Consider the following 17,403-nt stretch of genomic DNA (forward strand, 5'->3'; position numbering starts at 1 on the left):
ACTGAGGTCACCGACTGTTTAGTGGTGATTGTGTTAGCAGATCACTGTTTGTCCTTTCACTGTGAATGAAAGCGTATTATGTTGAGCCAAGGCAGTGTTTCCTTATTTTCCCATCATTCTGTGGATCATAACCTATCTCCTTCTTAATGTAAAGCTTTTTAGTCTGCTGTCTCTCATCTGTCTTACTTCTGTCTTCTCACCAGCTCGCAGACAGGCCTAATTAACAGAAACAACTTAGCCCCTTTGACTCTGACAACTGCCAAATCAGATGAGCTGTCCAGATCAGTGAAGAATTTTTTTGGCCAATGACAGGATGGCAAAAGGCGCCCTGTCAGCCCAGTCTGATGTTTTTATGTGGGGCCATTATCTTGAGCATTAACAGGGCTGCATTGTCCTTACACGCTGTCTAGCAGACGCAAGTATAAGGAATGCAATATGAAGTGAGAGGGCAATGCCTTTTGAGTGTTCACATAAACACACACACATGGGCACACACAATTAGATTCACACTCTGATAGTGAACAGAGAGGAGAACTGTAAGCAATCAGAGTTTGGCCTTGGTACTGAGGGGTTCTGATATATTTTTTTTCAATTTTATTTCTGTACGGAACAACATTTCTGTCCCATGAGTACTTATTCTGTGGTTAAAGTGCAAAGTTCTTAAAGATGGAGAATTTGCCCTGTAACTAAGAGGTTGCAGCACAAACCCAGGCCCCACTGTTCTCTCTGGAGTGATGGCAGCCTCCCATATGGCCTGGTTGGCCCATTTTGGCTTTGCTACACATGCCTTCCTCAGCGATTCAAATCTGACAGAAGGAAGTGGATCTAAAATGATTTATAAATATGAATAAAAGATTCAACAAAACCCACAGTATTCTCCCTTCAAACGTAGCCGTGTAGCATCATCTTCTCAACGATAATATCTGAGATGGTGCAGTGTTTCATTGTAAACAGAAAAACTCTTTCATAACATAGATCAGCATTCTTTTAATGACATCCAAACCTAAGTCATAAAAATCTGCTCTTCATTTCTTTCTTGTTCCAACTCAGGAGTGGAGGAAAAGCTTTCACGGTAATCTGGCCTGGCTGTAAAGATTTTCTTGAGTAGGTCCTTTGAGAGAGAAGTCCTATATTTAAGAACGTAGAGGTTTCAAAGGAGAAAAGAAGAAGCTGACATCAACTATCTTGAATACACTACTGAGTACTATAGACTATAAGAGCATGACAATGGATATGATAGGTTTTTCCATCTGGAGGAAAGGATGTTGTACATCATATTCTAGTGTGTGTATGCAGGATGACTGACAGAGCTAACCTGTGGGTATTGGGTGAACCCCCACCCCTGTATTGTCCTTTTGGGAGCACTAAAATACAGCAATGGTTCACATATATCATAACCAAATAAAGTAAATTTAGTGAAATAACAGAAGAGTGAAAAAAACAGTCTTGAATATCTCATATATCACTGGATGTATATGCATGATTTTTACCTGCCTCACTGTGTACACCATTTTGTGTGAGGTGAAAATATGAGGAGCATCACCCAAATTTGAGGACCTTGCCCCTCCTTTCTCTTTTCCTGGGTTTAGGGTTAAGGTTGGACATGAAAACATAATGGTATTGGAACTGTTAGTCAGAATCACAGTTACAAATACTATCAGAAATATGGGTTTCATCAGGTTGCACTTAACAACAGTCCAAGAAAATCATGGCAAGAAATGTCAGGAAATGACCTTTGCAAAGAGGAAAACCAGTTCAACTTAACTGAACCAACAGAGATACAGTACACAGTACAAATACTGCACAGCCAACTGGCATCCAACATACTGTTACTTTATAAAGAAGCATTTATGTGAGTTTGTCTATCCCCTGTGTGTGTCTCAAGGCCACAAACCAGGGGTGAATTTAACTTCCTCAGAGGCCCAAACAGATGGTGATCAGTTTTGTATTTCTATATTTCTGGGTGACTGGAAACCAGACCAGGGAAAATGCAGCTCCTGTTTGACTGGTCATCATGGATTTGGATAGCATGTTTGGGAAAGCAAGGGATTCCAGAGGATAAAATGACTTCGATTGGTTGGAACTGGTCTGTGTCTAGTTGTGTTATTTGTCCTTCGAGCAGTTAAAAAACACACCCTGTGGCCCTGTGTTCAGTCGCTTCCAAAAACACAATCCCTAATACTGTGGTTGACTTTTACAATTGCCAGCTCTGTCCAAAGACAGCTAATAAATTGGATGATTAAGTTCAAGATCTAGGTTAAGAGAGTGGAATCATGTCTTATTACATGCCACATTATAAACACCATGTCATTAGTCATGCCTACTTCCTTAAATATCAAAAGAGAAGCCATCGTCCCTGCAATCCTTTACATATGGCTGTGTTTTATGAGTGCGTGTGGTGGTCAGGGTGAGGGCCATCCTTCAGCCTGGTTAAATGTTTCCATGCAGCCGGGTCGTGCTAACCGCAGCTGTTATCCCAAATTGTACCAATGAGAGGAGGCCTCGATCAAGGACAGCCTGCCAGGAAGATTGCTCCAGCTGATTCGCAAGTTTGCATGCACATGCTTCATGCATACGTGCAAATGGACGCATTTAAACACAGATGGATGCATGTCGGGAAGATAGGTTAAGTTTTTGAAGAGCGTAATTAGTGTCCTGGGAGCAAAATGAATGTTTTTCTTCAATTTATGAGGCAGTGAAAGTTGAGTCAAACTTTATAATGAGACCGATTTGTTAACTTTATTATTAGATCAGTTAAAAAAAAAAGATAATACATCATGTGGTCAGTGGGCTGTAGTTCAACTAAATCATCTCAGGGTACTCTGAATGTTGGCCAACATTTAAATTCCCAAAACATGAATTTAAATTACTTCATGTAAAAAGTAGTGTTATGAGAATAGACAGATTTGATGACAGAAATTGAGAAATTGTTTGTTCTGGCATCCACAAACTTGTTGGTCTAATTAGAAGGGAGCAAAGGTTTTCTTTGGTAAGAATACAACTTTGACTTTATGGTAATAATGGCTGCAGCATGTCCTGAATTTGTGTATATTTGTGTGAACACCTGTCACATACATAAATCTTCTCAGACTCATGAGAGGACACACAGGGAGAATGCTCTCTAATAACTGTTTCCATAGCTGGATGTGCTAACGAGCGATGAGTGACAACAGATGGACTGTGGGAGTGAAAAACATCATGCGTTATGATCTAAATAATAGAAAAGTTGTGAACTTAATGTAACTTTTTAAATTCACAGACTGTTTTTTTCACAGATCCAATTCCACAAGACCAAATAAAAATGTGGAAATGTTTAAGATGTTTCATGTGTCTTGACGCACCCGCTGACCTGGAACAATGTTGAATACAGAAGGAGAGGAAGTGGCAAAGGAGATCGTGACTACTGTCAGAATGATGTGTTATGCTCTGGCTTTGGATTGTGTTGCCGGACTCCTGTCAGTCCTGACTGACCTTTCACTACTCCTTTGTGAACTTGTGACCCTGTTTGACCACACAGAAGTGCTCTATCAGCAGGGTCATGGCCACACTTTAACCCCCTCTGCTGCTCTGGCTTCAGAGCTGTGAAACATATGTTTAAGCACAAGGACATCCTAAACACTCAACAGTTTCCTCATGACCCTGACATCATGGGTCATCCTCACTTGGGCCAGTTACTGTGGCAAGAAGAGTTCATGTTAGGGGGCAATGATTTAAACGGACAGATAATTTGAATATTGGGGAAAAAAAAAAGCACAGAAGAGGGGGGACATGATGTGAAGTGAAAAATCGAAGACAGAAAAATGGAAGAGGAAAGGATCAATAGGGGTCAATAGGATTTCATAAAGCAAAGTGCTTGCAAAGTGTGAAAAGGCAAAGCTCTAATTTCTGGGTTTTAGGGCAAGTGGTGACTACAAGGTGCAAGATCCCAAGAGTCCCTTTTCAGCCAGGGTCATTTGTCTAAATGGAGAAACTCAGCACAGTAATAAGTCATGCATGAAATGTGTGTTTATACTTAACAAAGCACAGCAACAAAACACAGTTTAACACGTACTCCATGCAAACGCTTACATAAATATGAAGGAATATGATTCTGTTACAGTAACAACACTGGTAGTAATGACTATAATTGTTCCAGTTTATCCCAGTGATTGAAACTTGGTGGGTGTTATTCACTGGGGGCAGATGACATTACCTGAAAGCAAAAGTGGTTTCAGATGGAAAGAAAAGTGAAATTATATTTGTTCTGTTATAATATGAACCTGTGGCATAACTCCAACCCCAAATATCTTCAGGTCTAAAATGTCAGTTTCTGATTAGATCAGCTCTGGTTTTTATCCAGACAAAGAGTTATGATTTCCCCTGTAAAGCATTGTGGTAATTACAACTTTCATCACTCTCGGAATCCACCTGTGCTGAAGAAGAAAAAAGGGAAACCTTTTCATTCCCAGAAATCAAAAGACAGTCTCTCAAGCGGCACGAGCACCTGATGACTTCATAGTTTGTACTCTTCCCAGAATGCTTGGCCTAGGGTTAGGGTCACAGGGTGGTGTGTGATTCAGCAGAGCTGTTAACCCTTGCATCTGGTCCAGTACACTTTAGCCTGTCTAAAAGCCAAGAGCAATAAACATGCCTGAAGGCCAACAGGTATATAAAGCCTGAAATTAAGCTTACAGCCCATGTTTCAGCTGCCTCCAGAGGAACAGTGAGATGTGACCTGAGGCCCCACCAGTGTGTTTGACAGAATGAAACATGGATTGGTTAAATCCCCTGTGACTACAGTATCTCAGCAAAAAATGTAGCTACAAAGAACCCCAAAGAACTACTTGGATGTTAGTACTGTACATTATTAATAACTTTTAGTTGTAATTGAGTACTTTTATAGTATTTAATGCTACTTTTACCAAAATAAATGATTTTAAATGATTGCTTTTCAGGATGACAAAAAAATGAGCTGGTATTTCATTCTGCAAACTGCATAAACATAATCAAATCACACTGGGTTTGCAGCATGAGTAAAATTGCTATTATTAAATAACTTTTCAATCTAAACACTAAACATTTATTTGCCATGCTCAGGAGAATACTTCCCATGACCTCAGGAAAATCAAGCACGCTCCATTCAATCTCCACATACGACATTCTGAGAAAAAAATTGTCAATTAGCCACCCAGTGATGCCTGACACTGCACCTTGTCCAGATTTCACGGTCACTCTATTTGATGGAGGTCGCACTATGATATATCCTTACAGCCCTGACCTTTAACACTGCAAGCTCTGGCAACTGCACACAGTTTGTGAATGAGCGATCCAAACATGATGGGTGGATTACTGCAGGAGGTTTGCTGTCCACAGTCATAAGCCCCTCACATCTTGACTCAATGCTGACTTAAATATGGAATACTACATTATATGCCAGGCCTGAAAATTGCAGTACAAATATAACAATATATGTGCACAGTCACATAAATCCAGTGATACATTGTACTCAATCATAGATAGATCTATACACATGCACACAGGTGAGTTCACACACATACAGCCCCACCTCACTTCATACACACACCAAAATGCACTGGACCTGTGCTAACTGAAGCAGAGGTCATGGTTTTCACTTGTAAAAACACGTGTGCTAATTTGTACATGCACCATACCATTTGTCACACGTGAGGAAAAAAAGGGAAACGATTATGAATGAGGGTTTTATACAGTTAAAGTTTCTGACTCAACCTGTTGTGTTATCAGCATCGCAACACAAACAAATGATGCAAGCTTGATAGAAAACAACTGAACAAGCTGACTGTTTTACGTCAGTAGTTGGCTTTGTTAATGCTACTGTATGAATGTTTACATTTTCTCCATTTAAAAAATCGGTCATAATAGTTGTAATGGGTTTTTGGCAAAATTGATGTTTATTTTTTCTTGAATATGCGTCATAGTTCATGTGCTAAGTGCAGCTGGCATGAGGGTAACTGATCCTTTGGAAAGCAACTTTTGACCGATAAGTCAAAAGTTGCAGGTCATGACAAGTCATCAGATACTGTACTGCATGAATGCTTATGAAAAACACCTATTTACATTCGGTCTAGGTTGATTTATGTGCTGAGCAACTGTTTGCACCCATGTTGTCTTTATAAGCCTGCACGCTTGAAGTAGACCATCGCCCACGCTTGACAAAGACCAAATAGACAGAGAGGCAAACAGTTCTCTTTTAGGTGAAAAAGTGCAGATTTGCTTCACAAATTGAATCTGTGTTTGAGATGTTCCCTTGAGGACCCCATGAAACAAGCCTGACCACAGTCTAAACAAATGCCAGACAGATAAACCAGCAGTGAACATCTCACACTGACACAAAGGCAGAAACACAAACACACACTCACATCTGAACAGATATAAGGAATGTAAAATATGTAGATGTGGACATTTTATTTCTAGAGTGCATCAGTGCAAATGAATAGTAATTGTGATTATGAATCAATAAAACAGATACCACATTTCCTGGTTTCATTTCCAGAAACACTGCATCTACAGGATCAAGGTGACATGAGCATTGGGTGTAAACTAACATTGACAGTACATAGCTACATAGGGAGACTTCTATATTTCTTTCAGAAGGCTCATCATAAATCATACATCAGGGGACCATGCTTTAACCTTTTTTGTAAGCCCATTTAACCACCATCCAGCCTTAAGCTGTGGTTGTGAGGTGTGATCTCAGAAGCCCCAAACTGATGCATGTGTGTGGAAGCTACATCTGATAGTGTTTGTCCTGAAGGACAAGTTGGATTATGGCTGGATAAAGTAGCCTCCGGCTGTCTTTACAAGTCATAACTGCTTGAGTGGAGTGCTTACCAGTGTATGTGTTTGGGGGGCTGTCAGGGAGCAGGAAACCAGCCTAATCCATCTGGATCAGTCCATTAAGCCCCAGACAGATTCAATTAAAGGAAAAAATAATTACCCCTTCCACAATAACATAACACAGCAAAAAACAATACTGTCTCAGACACTTAACCAGTCACAGCTTGACATGTGGACAAATATTTAAACATGAGAGAACAAACTGGAGTTCGATAACTGTTTTTCATCCCACATTTCTTCTTGAAAACCATGCGGTAGGGTCCCGCATGGTGATTTGTGATTTCACGGATGAAAATGTAAGGCAAGTCCCCTCAACAGAAAACAAATGCTGCTCTCTGTGCTTGTTAAAGCGTTGAAAATATCTTCCTCAACCCGAACTGAAGTAGAATGTTAATAGGTTTCAAATTAACATTGTTTAGTTGTCCAAATACTTTCCACGCAGCCTTGACCAGCTGTGCAAATATGAATGATTTACCCATGGGGAGTATAACTTTCATTTCATACAAGAGCCTTGTGACAGACAAGCCAATGCAGATAGAGTTCAAACCTTAGAAATAAAATACATAGAGGGGACACCTCATACATCAGGACAATGGAAACTGCCAAGCAGCGCCTCAACCACATATATGGAATCAGCAGAAGGGAAGCTCCCTAATTTCTTCCAGAGGCATATGAATACAAATGTTTGCTTATTTTGGAGCGAGATAAGTGAGATGTAGATATGGTGATGAAGCCTTTATATTTTAAAGATTTTTAATAGAATGATAACTGTATTTCTTAGTGAAAGTCCTGACGACTGGATGATAACCACTTTTTTGATGCTTTGTTGAAAAACCTTTAAGGAATAACTCAAAATAGCAAAATAAGCTTATTCCAGAGAGTTAGATGCAGAAGACTGATACCATTCCCATATCTGTCTGTTAAAAATAAAGCTACAGCCAGGAGTTGATTAACTTAACTTAATATAAAGACCACAAACAGTCATATAGGTCAAGAAGTAGACTGGCACATACAGACACCAGCAGAGACCCCCCGGCCCTGTCTGTTTTAAAAAGCCACAGCAGATAGTGAAGCCAACAAACCGTTCAGCTATGCAACTTGATTCCTCTGGGTCCTCTCATTACCAGTCACACAGAGGGTCACATAATCGGCCCTGCTCCACAATGGCGAATCAGTTCCTTTTATCTCTTTTTAACCCTTTTATAGCTGCTGTATGTGTTAAAATGTGACAGAATGAAAGCTGTTCCTACCCCCTCTTCCTCTGCCCTTTCCCCTCACGTTATCAGGCTTTATAAGGTCCGAGATAATGCGTTAAATCTCAGACGCTTCCCAGAAGCCCCCTGTAGGTCCCAAAGTCTGGTCAGGCGGATTGACAGCAGGCCACCAATACAGGGTCACCTGGCGCTGCCTTACGCAGGCCTGGGAACAAGACGTCTCTTATCAAAATCACAGCGCGACACAGACCTGCTAACCAGCCTCACCTGATAACAGTGATGCAGAACAAGCAGAGGAAGGGAAGAGAAAAGGGGGGGGGGGTATAAAAAGGAGTTGCAAGGAACAGTAAAATATGGAAAGGAAGAGTTGCATCAAAGAGGGAGATTAACACAGAGGGTTTTATCTGGGTACTAAATTCTAACTCGCAGTCTCATAAATTACAAGGTGTTAATGATGCAAGTACAAACTTTCAGTATGATCCCATGTCCCCACAGCTCGTCCGCAGAAACAAACCAAATGCTGCTCTTATTCCTCAGGCAGGTTAAATTAGACATATGCAGGCCTGCTGTGATCGTTGGAGAAGTCTGGAAGGCAGACGGTTTTAATGTGTGTATGTTCACCACAGGGTTCCTTGTGGTAAACCCTCAACATCATCACTGACCCACACAATTAACAGCCCAGTTAAGATTTACACAAACCTCCATATGAAAATGATGTCAATGTAGCTCTGCACCTCATATCCTGTACCTGAGTGTGTGTGAGTCACGTGTAAATCCAGAAAATATGCTGCTCTCAAGTTCTCTACCACTGTCACATAATAAATGCAGGAATGGTTGTTGCCTGTTTGACTGTTATTGAGTGTTATGACCAAAAAACAAAGAGAGTGAGATTTCTGAAAGAGGGAGAGGTGGAGGGAAAGCAGAGGTTTACCACACTGATTGGTCTCTGTGCTTTTATTCTCCGTGTCCTCTCTAATGGGATTCAAGTGAAAGCCACAGTAGCTGAATAGCTGCCACACAAACCCACAGACAGACATACAGTTCCAGTCAAATCCAGCTCAGATTTCAACGGCCAGCCAACATCTGAACAACAGATTATCACAGCTTCTTGACCATTATGCACCTTTTGAATGGCCCTGATTCCCTGTTAATGGCATCCATATATTTGTAAAGCGAGGAAGTGAAAGACACGGTTGCAAGAGAAGAAAAGAGAGAACCCTATTTCACATTCACCTCCTGAAACCTTTTCACTGCACACACAGCTCTCAGACACAAAGCTGCTTTTGTCAGGGGAGTCTGAGGTTAACAGAGTCCTGTTAGGGGTCCAGAGGCAAGGCCACTGCACCTCCATGCCTTCACACACTCACACAAATGTTCATATTAAATACATAAACTACTGCAAAGATAAATCTCATTAATCAATCTCATTATTGTTTTCTAACTAATTATAGTATAAAACAGATCTTTCTTTTATTCTTAATGTCAGTCATGTTTGGTTACCTTCACCTCCACAAGACCAGCTTTGACCCTCATCACTACCTACAGTATCTCTTAAACTACTGAACTGTAGGTCGCTAATGTCACTGCGATAAAAGCTTTGTGTCTACAGCAGCCTTGTCGGATTTTGTTTTCTTGAATTTGCCCTTCAAACACACACAATACATGTGAAAAATGCTGGAACCTTTTCTTTTAGTTTCTTTGTGGTTGGAGGATGCTGGGATGGAGCATTATCACTAACAAGTGGTGGGGACCACAGCTAAATGGATTGGACGTTGTGACAAATTCTGCCTGGGTAAAGCTCTGTTCTCTCTTTTTCTCATAAGTATAAAACACTGCTTGATGAAATATTACCTGTAGCTCAAGGCTAACAATAACCTTAGTAGTGCCACACTGAGACTCTTGGTGAAATGGTTTTATATTTCCACAGTTGTCGTACAACAGAAACATAAAAATATGTCAATGGAAATAATTCTTTACAAGCGGACTCTGGAGTAAAAGAGAGTTGGCTTCTCATGTGGACATGAGGCCAACATGGCAAGAAAAATTCTTACATTAATACTGACTAATTCTAATTTTAACCTTAACCCCAAAAACAAATGATAACTCTGAAGTAGATTACAATAAAACAGGCTTTCCTCATTTCACTTTCATACTCACATGGTCCTCATCAAGACAGAAAATCATGTACACAATACACAGAGACGCAGGCACACACAATGTGCATGTACCTTTTTACAGATGGGATTTTTTGTGAATCCTACTGCAATAAGCGCAACCATCCCCCATTTCTGTGTGGTCAGAAGGACATGACAGGAGTGTGAAGTCATTGTCGCCAGTGTTGAGAAGATTGATGAGGACGAGAGGATAGGAGAGGAGAGAAGAAAAACCTGTGAATTAGGTGCTAAACCCCCCAAACCTCACTGTTTCTCCTCACCCCCAGTGAAAAATAACCCATCACTGTAGTTTGGCAAAGAGAGAGCAGAACACCAAAGACATTAGAGCTCATGGAACTGGCCCACTGTGGGTTTGGGGAGTCACAAGCAGTAATGTGACTATTTTTCATCTGTCATTTTGTCCTCTGAAGTACAGGACGAACAGATCCTATTTCACCACCACTTACCATTTATTTCTGTTTTCAGTCAAGAGCGGTGTAGGATCCTAAAAGTATGTATGCACTTAATCCTGTAGTTATTCCTGTAGCGACAGAAACAAATTAACTCCCAGTGAAAATTTAATGGTTGATGTTGTGTTACATCACAGTGTTTGGCAACACCTGCCTATACGAGAAGAACACTGGTTCCTTGGTGTGTCGGCTAGGTGTGCTGAGAATATATGTGTGTGTGTGTGTGTGGTTTATGATGTGCAAAGCAGTAAACATTGATCTGGCTTGCTCAAGTGGTCAGACCACATGTGAAGAAAGTTGAAAAGAGCACTTGTAATGGTTGGTATGACTCAAAAGACCACCCATTATTAGACTATGTGTGTGTGCCAATTAAGCCCAAATATGAGACGACGATGATAATGGGAAGACCCCTCCTCATTTTCCAACTCTGATTGTTGGGAAAAGGATAGGAAACACTTTGAGCTTAAGCAGAAGGACACACAATAAATGTGCTTGAAGAAACTGCAAACTTAGCAACATCGAAAAGTAGAAACATAATCCCATAATGCAACTATCTGATGTTGTGAATATGGTATTTTCTAGTGCTCAAGTAATAACACAAACCCCACTTATTCAAACCTATTTCCAGAAAAACATGTGTCCGTGTGTGTGTGTGTGCGTCTGTGGTGAACCAAACAGAGAAAATAAAGAGGTCTCCACTCTGCAGCTTTGTCTCATTGATGAAGATACCAACACATTTTAAAACAGGTGAGGCCTGTTGCTCACCAGTGAAGATCACTTTATTCTAATGCACATATTTTACACCAGTAAAGGGCATGAATCCCACAGTGGAAACACCAATAAGATCAGAAGGTGTTGTTGAATTATGGTCACCTTAGTTTGAAGGGGGAATGTGCAGAGGATGAATTTAGAGCAGGACAGTCGTCTCTGACTCAGCCTGCATAGTCTAACCTCCCAGAGAGAGTCAGCCCCCTCTCTCTCTCTCGCTACACCTCCGCACTGTGGTGAGGTAATGAGAAACAGAGCTTGGTTACAGTCACTAATCAAAGCCAGCTCTGGAAACAGACCTTTAGCTGGCCGCTCATTTCTCTCCCTCACCTCTTGTTACTTTGTCTTTCCTCTACATCATCTGTACCTCTCCTCTCCTCTCCTCTCTCCATACCTGTCGTTGACTTGGCTTCCTGTTTTTCTGCCAGTCTTTTCCTTTGCGCCCTGTGTTCATTAGTCATCCACTCTGCTCCTCAGAGAACATTGGTGACGTACGTAGACTGCTGATAGCGAACCTACAGGAGGCTTCAAAGATCACACGGCCCATTAAGAATAGCAGAGGAGCAGAGGCAAATAACTTCAAGCCAACCAACCTCCATGTCAACACATCGATGCACACACACACATGCACACACACACACACACACACACTCACAACTATTAGGGAACATTTATATCAACTCACAACTATTTCTACATGAAATGCAGGACTTTTCTGCATGAAATCAATTTTTATATCCCTACATGCATCCTTGTTTGTCCTGGTGTCTGTGTCTTTGCATGTATATGCATGCGACTACGTGTCCTGGCACATGCAAGTGGATCTATGCACATAATCCCCTTCATGTTCATTTATGCCTACGTGAAAAATCACCCTCTGTTTTCCAGCTGGGGAATTAGTTCAAAGGCGCCACGCAGGATGAATAGCATGTAACAATATCTTGTATTTGTCCATGTGAGAGAGGACAAGATACTCTGTCTTCACTTCTCTGCTGGTGCTGTTTCCTCACGCTGATTAATACGCCTTTGATTGCAGTTTCAGACCTGTGCCCGCGAGCACACAGAGCTGCATGGCAGCCTACTATTATGGCCTGGTAAGTTACAAAGAGCATACATAAAAGTGACAGTCACATTAAGCTGCTCTATCATTTGGATTGACAGCTGTAGCCTTAACTCTCTCTTTAAAAGCTCTTTAAGTGTTTTATGTAGTGACCTGGGCAAGGAAAAGCAGTAAAGAGACAGCAGCTGTGGTGTTACGGCTCAGCGGAGGACTGAGAATAGAAAGACCTGGGGGGTTGTCTTAAGAGGGGGGTGACAAGGGGAAAGAGGAATAGATGTAGCTGGATTGGGATAAAGCGCTTTCTCTGCAATCACGCTATGATTCCACGATAATTGATCAGTCTAGGAAACATGATATGTCCAGTGCACTTACTGGATTCATGCACCAGGGACTGGACAGTGATTGCTCCACATTAAGCTTTTACTGTAATTATTTTCAATCTGGTACAATCTGCAGGTTTGGCTCGACTTTGAGCTCAAATAAGCAGAACAGTGTTTTCTTTTTTCTGCCAAAATCATTTTTTCTCAGTCTCCTCATTAGCCTTTGATGAGTTTCTGATATGAATTCCAAAATGTAAACACATCTCTCTGGGAGCCTGAGGATGAGGATAACTGTAGATGGTCTCATACTGTCCTATCACAGTAAAATAAAAGTGCTGCTAAATTACACAGCTTAATGTTTTTATGATCTAGAAAAGTGCATATATTATCACTGTTGTATTATAGTACTATTGCTGTATTACTGAATATTTAGTGCTCCAGGCAGCCAGAAATAAGAGTGCTTTTTTTGCAGACTGAACAGGAAGAAATGGGAGAAGCAGTGGTTAAAGAACTAATGCCTTATTGGTTCACTTCCAAGTGTGGAATCATATCAGGTGTAAAACCTCAAAACAAATACCACAACTCTAGACTGCATGTTTTTAATACTGAGATTACTAGAAAGCACTGGCACTGACAGACTGTTTCTTATATCTGCAAAACTAATAAAGTATTATATTGGATCAATTTTATGTCTTCTAAACCAAACTAAGAAGCACTTACATGGTGATTTATGTGTGAGTGTCTCTCAGCTGTTTTTGGCACTTCCTCACCTGTTTCAGCATCTCTCGCAACACTCAGACACATTACATGGCCACATACCAGCCTGATGACAGACAGGATCAATGTGGTGGGTAACAGTCGTGCTGTTTGACACACAGGAATGAATGAATAATGAAATATTAATAGGCTCCATGTGCCTTTATGGCTTTTTATCACACAAATGGATCAGGTTTAAGGAATAGCCAAAAACATCAACTGAGCGATGACGCTTTGACTAATGTAAGAGCCAAAGAGGTTAAAAATAATAGGAAAAAGAAAAGAGGGGATAAATAGAGAAAGGGATTGTGTGTCAATGCCTTTGTCAAGGATTAAACATGTGGTCAGGACTAAAGCATGGGGCATATTGTTTGTGTTGTGGTTTTCAGTTTCAGTGACAAAATAAACAGCAGGAGTTTTTGCTTGTGAGAAAAAGTGTGTTTGCATATGTGTATCTGTCTGTGTGTTTAGAGTGTGTTTATGTATGGTTGCAACACAGTACCAACCCACATGGACAAACATGTCTGTATACAAGTTCACGGTTCACTGCTTCCAGCTTATGCAGAATTGAGTAACTACAATAAAGGAAATGAAGCAAACCAATGTTACCAATCAGACCAAATTCAGGACAATTTTTTTTCCAACCTATGCTCCTTGTCCTATCTTTTCTTAATGTTGTCAGACTGAATTGCACATCTCTATGACCCACTGAAAAAAAACCTACTGGGGGGAGTTTTCGGGAAAGAATCAAGATGATATACCGCAAAAGCATTCCTTCAATTTACAAAAACCGTAACTGCATGACAACCGTGTATTATCAGTCTTGACTTCAAAAAGACGATTCAGCAGAGTTACCATGAACCTTAACTGGTCTCTGGGCTGTTTCTTGGCTCCTCCTGGGCAACATCACAGAAGCAGCTGAGGAGTTTTTGTTCCCGTGGCCGGACAGCACCAGGTGTCAAAACCCGTGGATCCACCACCAACCTTACCAGCCAGCTCCACACCACCAGCTGTGGCTCATGTGGCCCATTCAGGCATAAACTCACAGCTGAAACCATAAAAACTAGCACAACTGACATTTGGTTTAAATCCAGCTTTATCGTGTAATGTAAAGTGAAAAGATGGTTTTTAGAGAGAACCTGAGGAGAAAAAAAACATTTTTTTATTATCAGAAAACAAAAACCCTGCTGTTTGTTATTAATATGACATTCAGCTCAAGTGTCTTCCCTGCAGAAACAATATTATGTGTTTGTGCACAGCAAGTACAAGAAACAGGCTCTTGAGTCATGTGCGGTTTCTTGCAAATATTACAAATTTGATTGAAGTATTTTTGTGACGACAGTATTGTAATGCAAGAAGAATCCTCTGTGGTTGACAGACTCTTTTAAAGGACAATGCAGAAGATCAAAACTTCACGCTGGTTAAATCTTATTTAAAATAAGAAAAGAGAGTGAACTAATTAGCGAGGGTAGTGAGGGAAACTTGAGACAGTGCCAGCTAAGAACAAAAGCAAAAAACATGAAGACTCACATGAAAACTGGGAGACTGTGCCATGTTACTTGACCTGGAAGTTTCATTAGAACAGATAAAATGAGGCAGGAACTTTCTTTTTAAGCTGTTGTATTTGGAGGATCTTGAAACCCTACAAGTGATTATAAAGCTATTGTCTGATGTATTGTCTCCCCTTTGATTCAGCATCTATGGCTAAAGACTTTGTTGACAGGCCATTGAGGTGGTCCATATGGCGGTGTGAAGGCACAGGGCTCATGATTCTCTGGAGGATGTAGAGGAAACCAGACAAAGGCTCAGCCAGCAGAACCTCGGCCTCACAGAGCCTCAATGGAGCACTGGCAGATCCCCCACTGGGACCGGTTGCCTGTACGTTCTCAAACCAAAGTCTGATCTATGGAAACTGGCCACTCCACCATAATACGTTCAGCCATCCATACTCCTGCCCCCCTGGGCCACGTGGTCTCTCTTTAAAGGTGAATAGCAGTTAAGGAATGTTTATTGCCATGTGACACATTCACTTTTTTCCCAGCTCATCATCAACAGCAATGGAGAGTCATTTGGAATGGGGCGTTACTGTTTGAACAGCCCGATGTAAGGTGAGCTTTTCTAAATATTTAGATGGGAAAACTATTTAAAAAACAGCTTTGTAAGGATGTTATTATGATGATATTTGATGTGTGTAGGTTTGAAATTCAGATGTTATATTGGCTCTCAGGGTCTGGTTAAAAATATTAGATTTGACATAGTAGGTGAGAGATTAAAAGTGTGTATGTGAGAAAAGAATAAAGGAATATAGAATAGAATGGAAAAATTCCAAGACACTGTCAAGGTTTTTAACTTGTGAGCACAACAATAGAGGAGTACACAATGTACTGTTCATTACTTGTATTATGACTTTGTCTAATATTGATAAATCATTTCTGAAATAAGTTTGTGTTAGAATCCTGTTTTCTCTTTACTTCTTTTGTTTGAATGTGTTTTCTTTGGCATCACAGATGTATGTACATGCATTGCCAATAAAACAAATGGAAACTCAAAAACAATCAGAATTGAAAGAGAAACAGACAGAAACAGAGAAAAAGAAAGAGAGTTTGATTGAAACTGGCAATCATTAATGTTCTTATGGTTTTCAAGGTTCTACTAAACCCCTGAGGAAACCTGCTATGCCATCGGGGCTTCAGAGAAAAACCTGACATGTGATTTACTCTTCCAGTCAAGAAAGCACTTAACGCGTTCTTTGAGAGTACAGTAAGAAATGTCTCATGTGGAGAGCAGGAGATGGACCCCTGGCGTGAGACCTCCCAAAATAGACAGATGGGCTGCAGAACACTGCACCACAACTCAAACATACTACGCACTGGACAGGTGTTAGCGAACAGGTAGCATATACTGTGTGTTCAGTATGTGAGCAACATGTGCCTGAATCACCTCCACATAGATAGCAAAAACACTTACTCACTAAAAAGCGTCACCATCTGAAAACCCCAAACACCCCAATATCTGAGTGAGCCAACACTTTCTTTCACTTTCAGTTTTAGAAGTGATATTCATTTTTTAATGACTTCTGGTAAAGAGAATGTTTTACTGTGGGAAGATGAAGATTGTGAACTTGTTAATGCAAGAAAGACTGAAACAATTGGGCAAGAGGATGTGCTGCCAAATCTGCTTATGTAACCATACAACTCCAGTCCATTCACCTCAGCAGAAGACAGAAATGTTGAAATACTTGGATGTGCCTCTCTCCTATGACATATGACAGGATGGTCCCCATTTACATCTTGCGCGTGTGTGCATGTGTGTGCTTGCGTTTGAGACAAATTACTTCCATTTGTGTTTGTGCTTGCGCAAACCGCACTACACACGTTTGTTGTTTGTGCAGGCTCACACAGGTTTGGGAAGGGAACAGTGAGGTGAATGTAAAGTGTGTATTGTAACGACATGCCGGGCATCTTGTGTGAGTGCGAGCGGGTTGGAGAGCTGTTGTGAACCCTCTGAAGTCATGTTTCACTACAAGCTGAGAGAACCTAACTCAAATACTTTGGCTTTCATACTGTGCTCTTTGCCCCTTTGCTTGTTCTATCTTTCTCAGTCTATCTCAGACACACACACACTTGAAGTTAGCCTTTGTGGTCTGTGAGAGAAGTCAATATGTGTCCATTCAGCAGTCGGCTGATTCTAGCATGTGTGCGTCTCCCCTGCTCTGTCTGGTCTCCATGGCATCATCTATAACAACTGTGATCCGAAATACAGACTGTCTGTGCCATATGGAACAAAGTGACACAAAATGATAAGCAT

Source organism: Lates calcarifer, linkage group LG16_LG22, assembly GCF_001640805.2.
Source record: "Lates calcarifer isolate ASB-BC8 linkage group LG16_LG22, TLL_Latcal_v3, whole genome shotgun sequence".
In the NCBI taxonomy this organism is placed as follows: domain Eukaryota; kingdom Metazoa; phylum Chordata; class Actinopteri; family Centropomidae; genus Lates; species Lates calcarifer.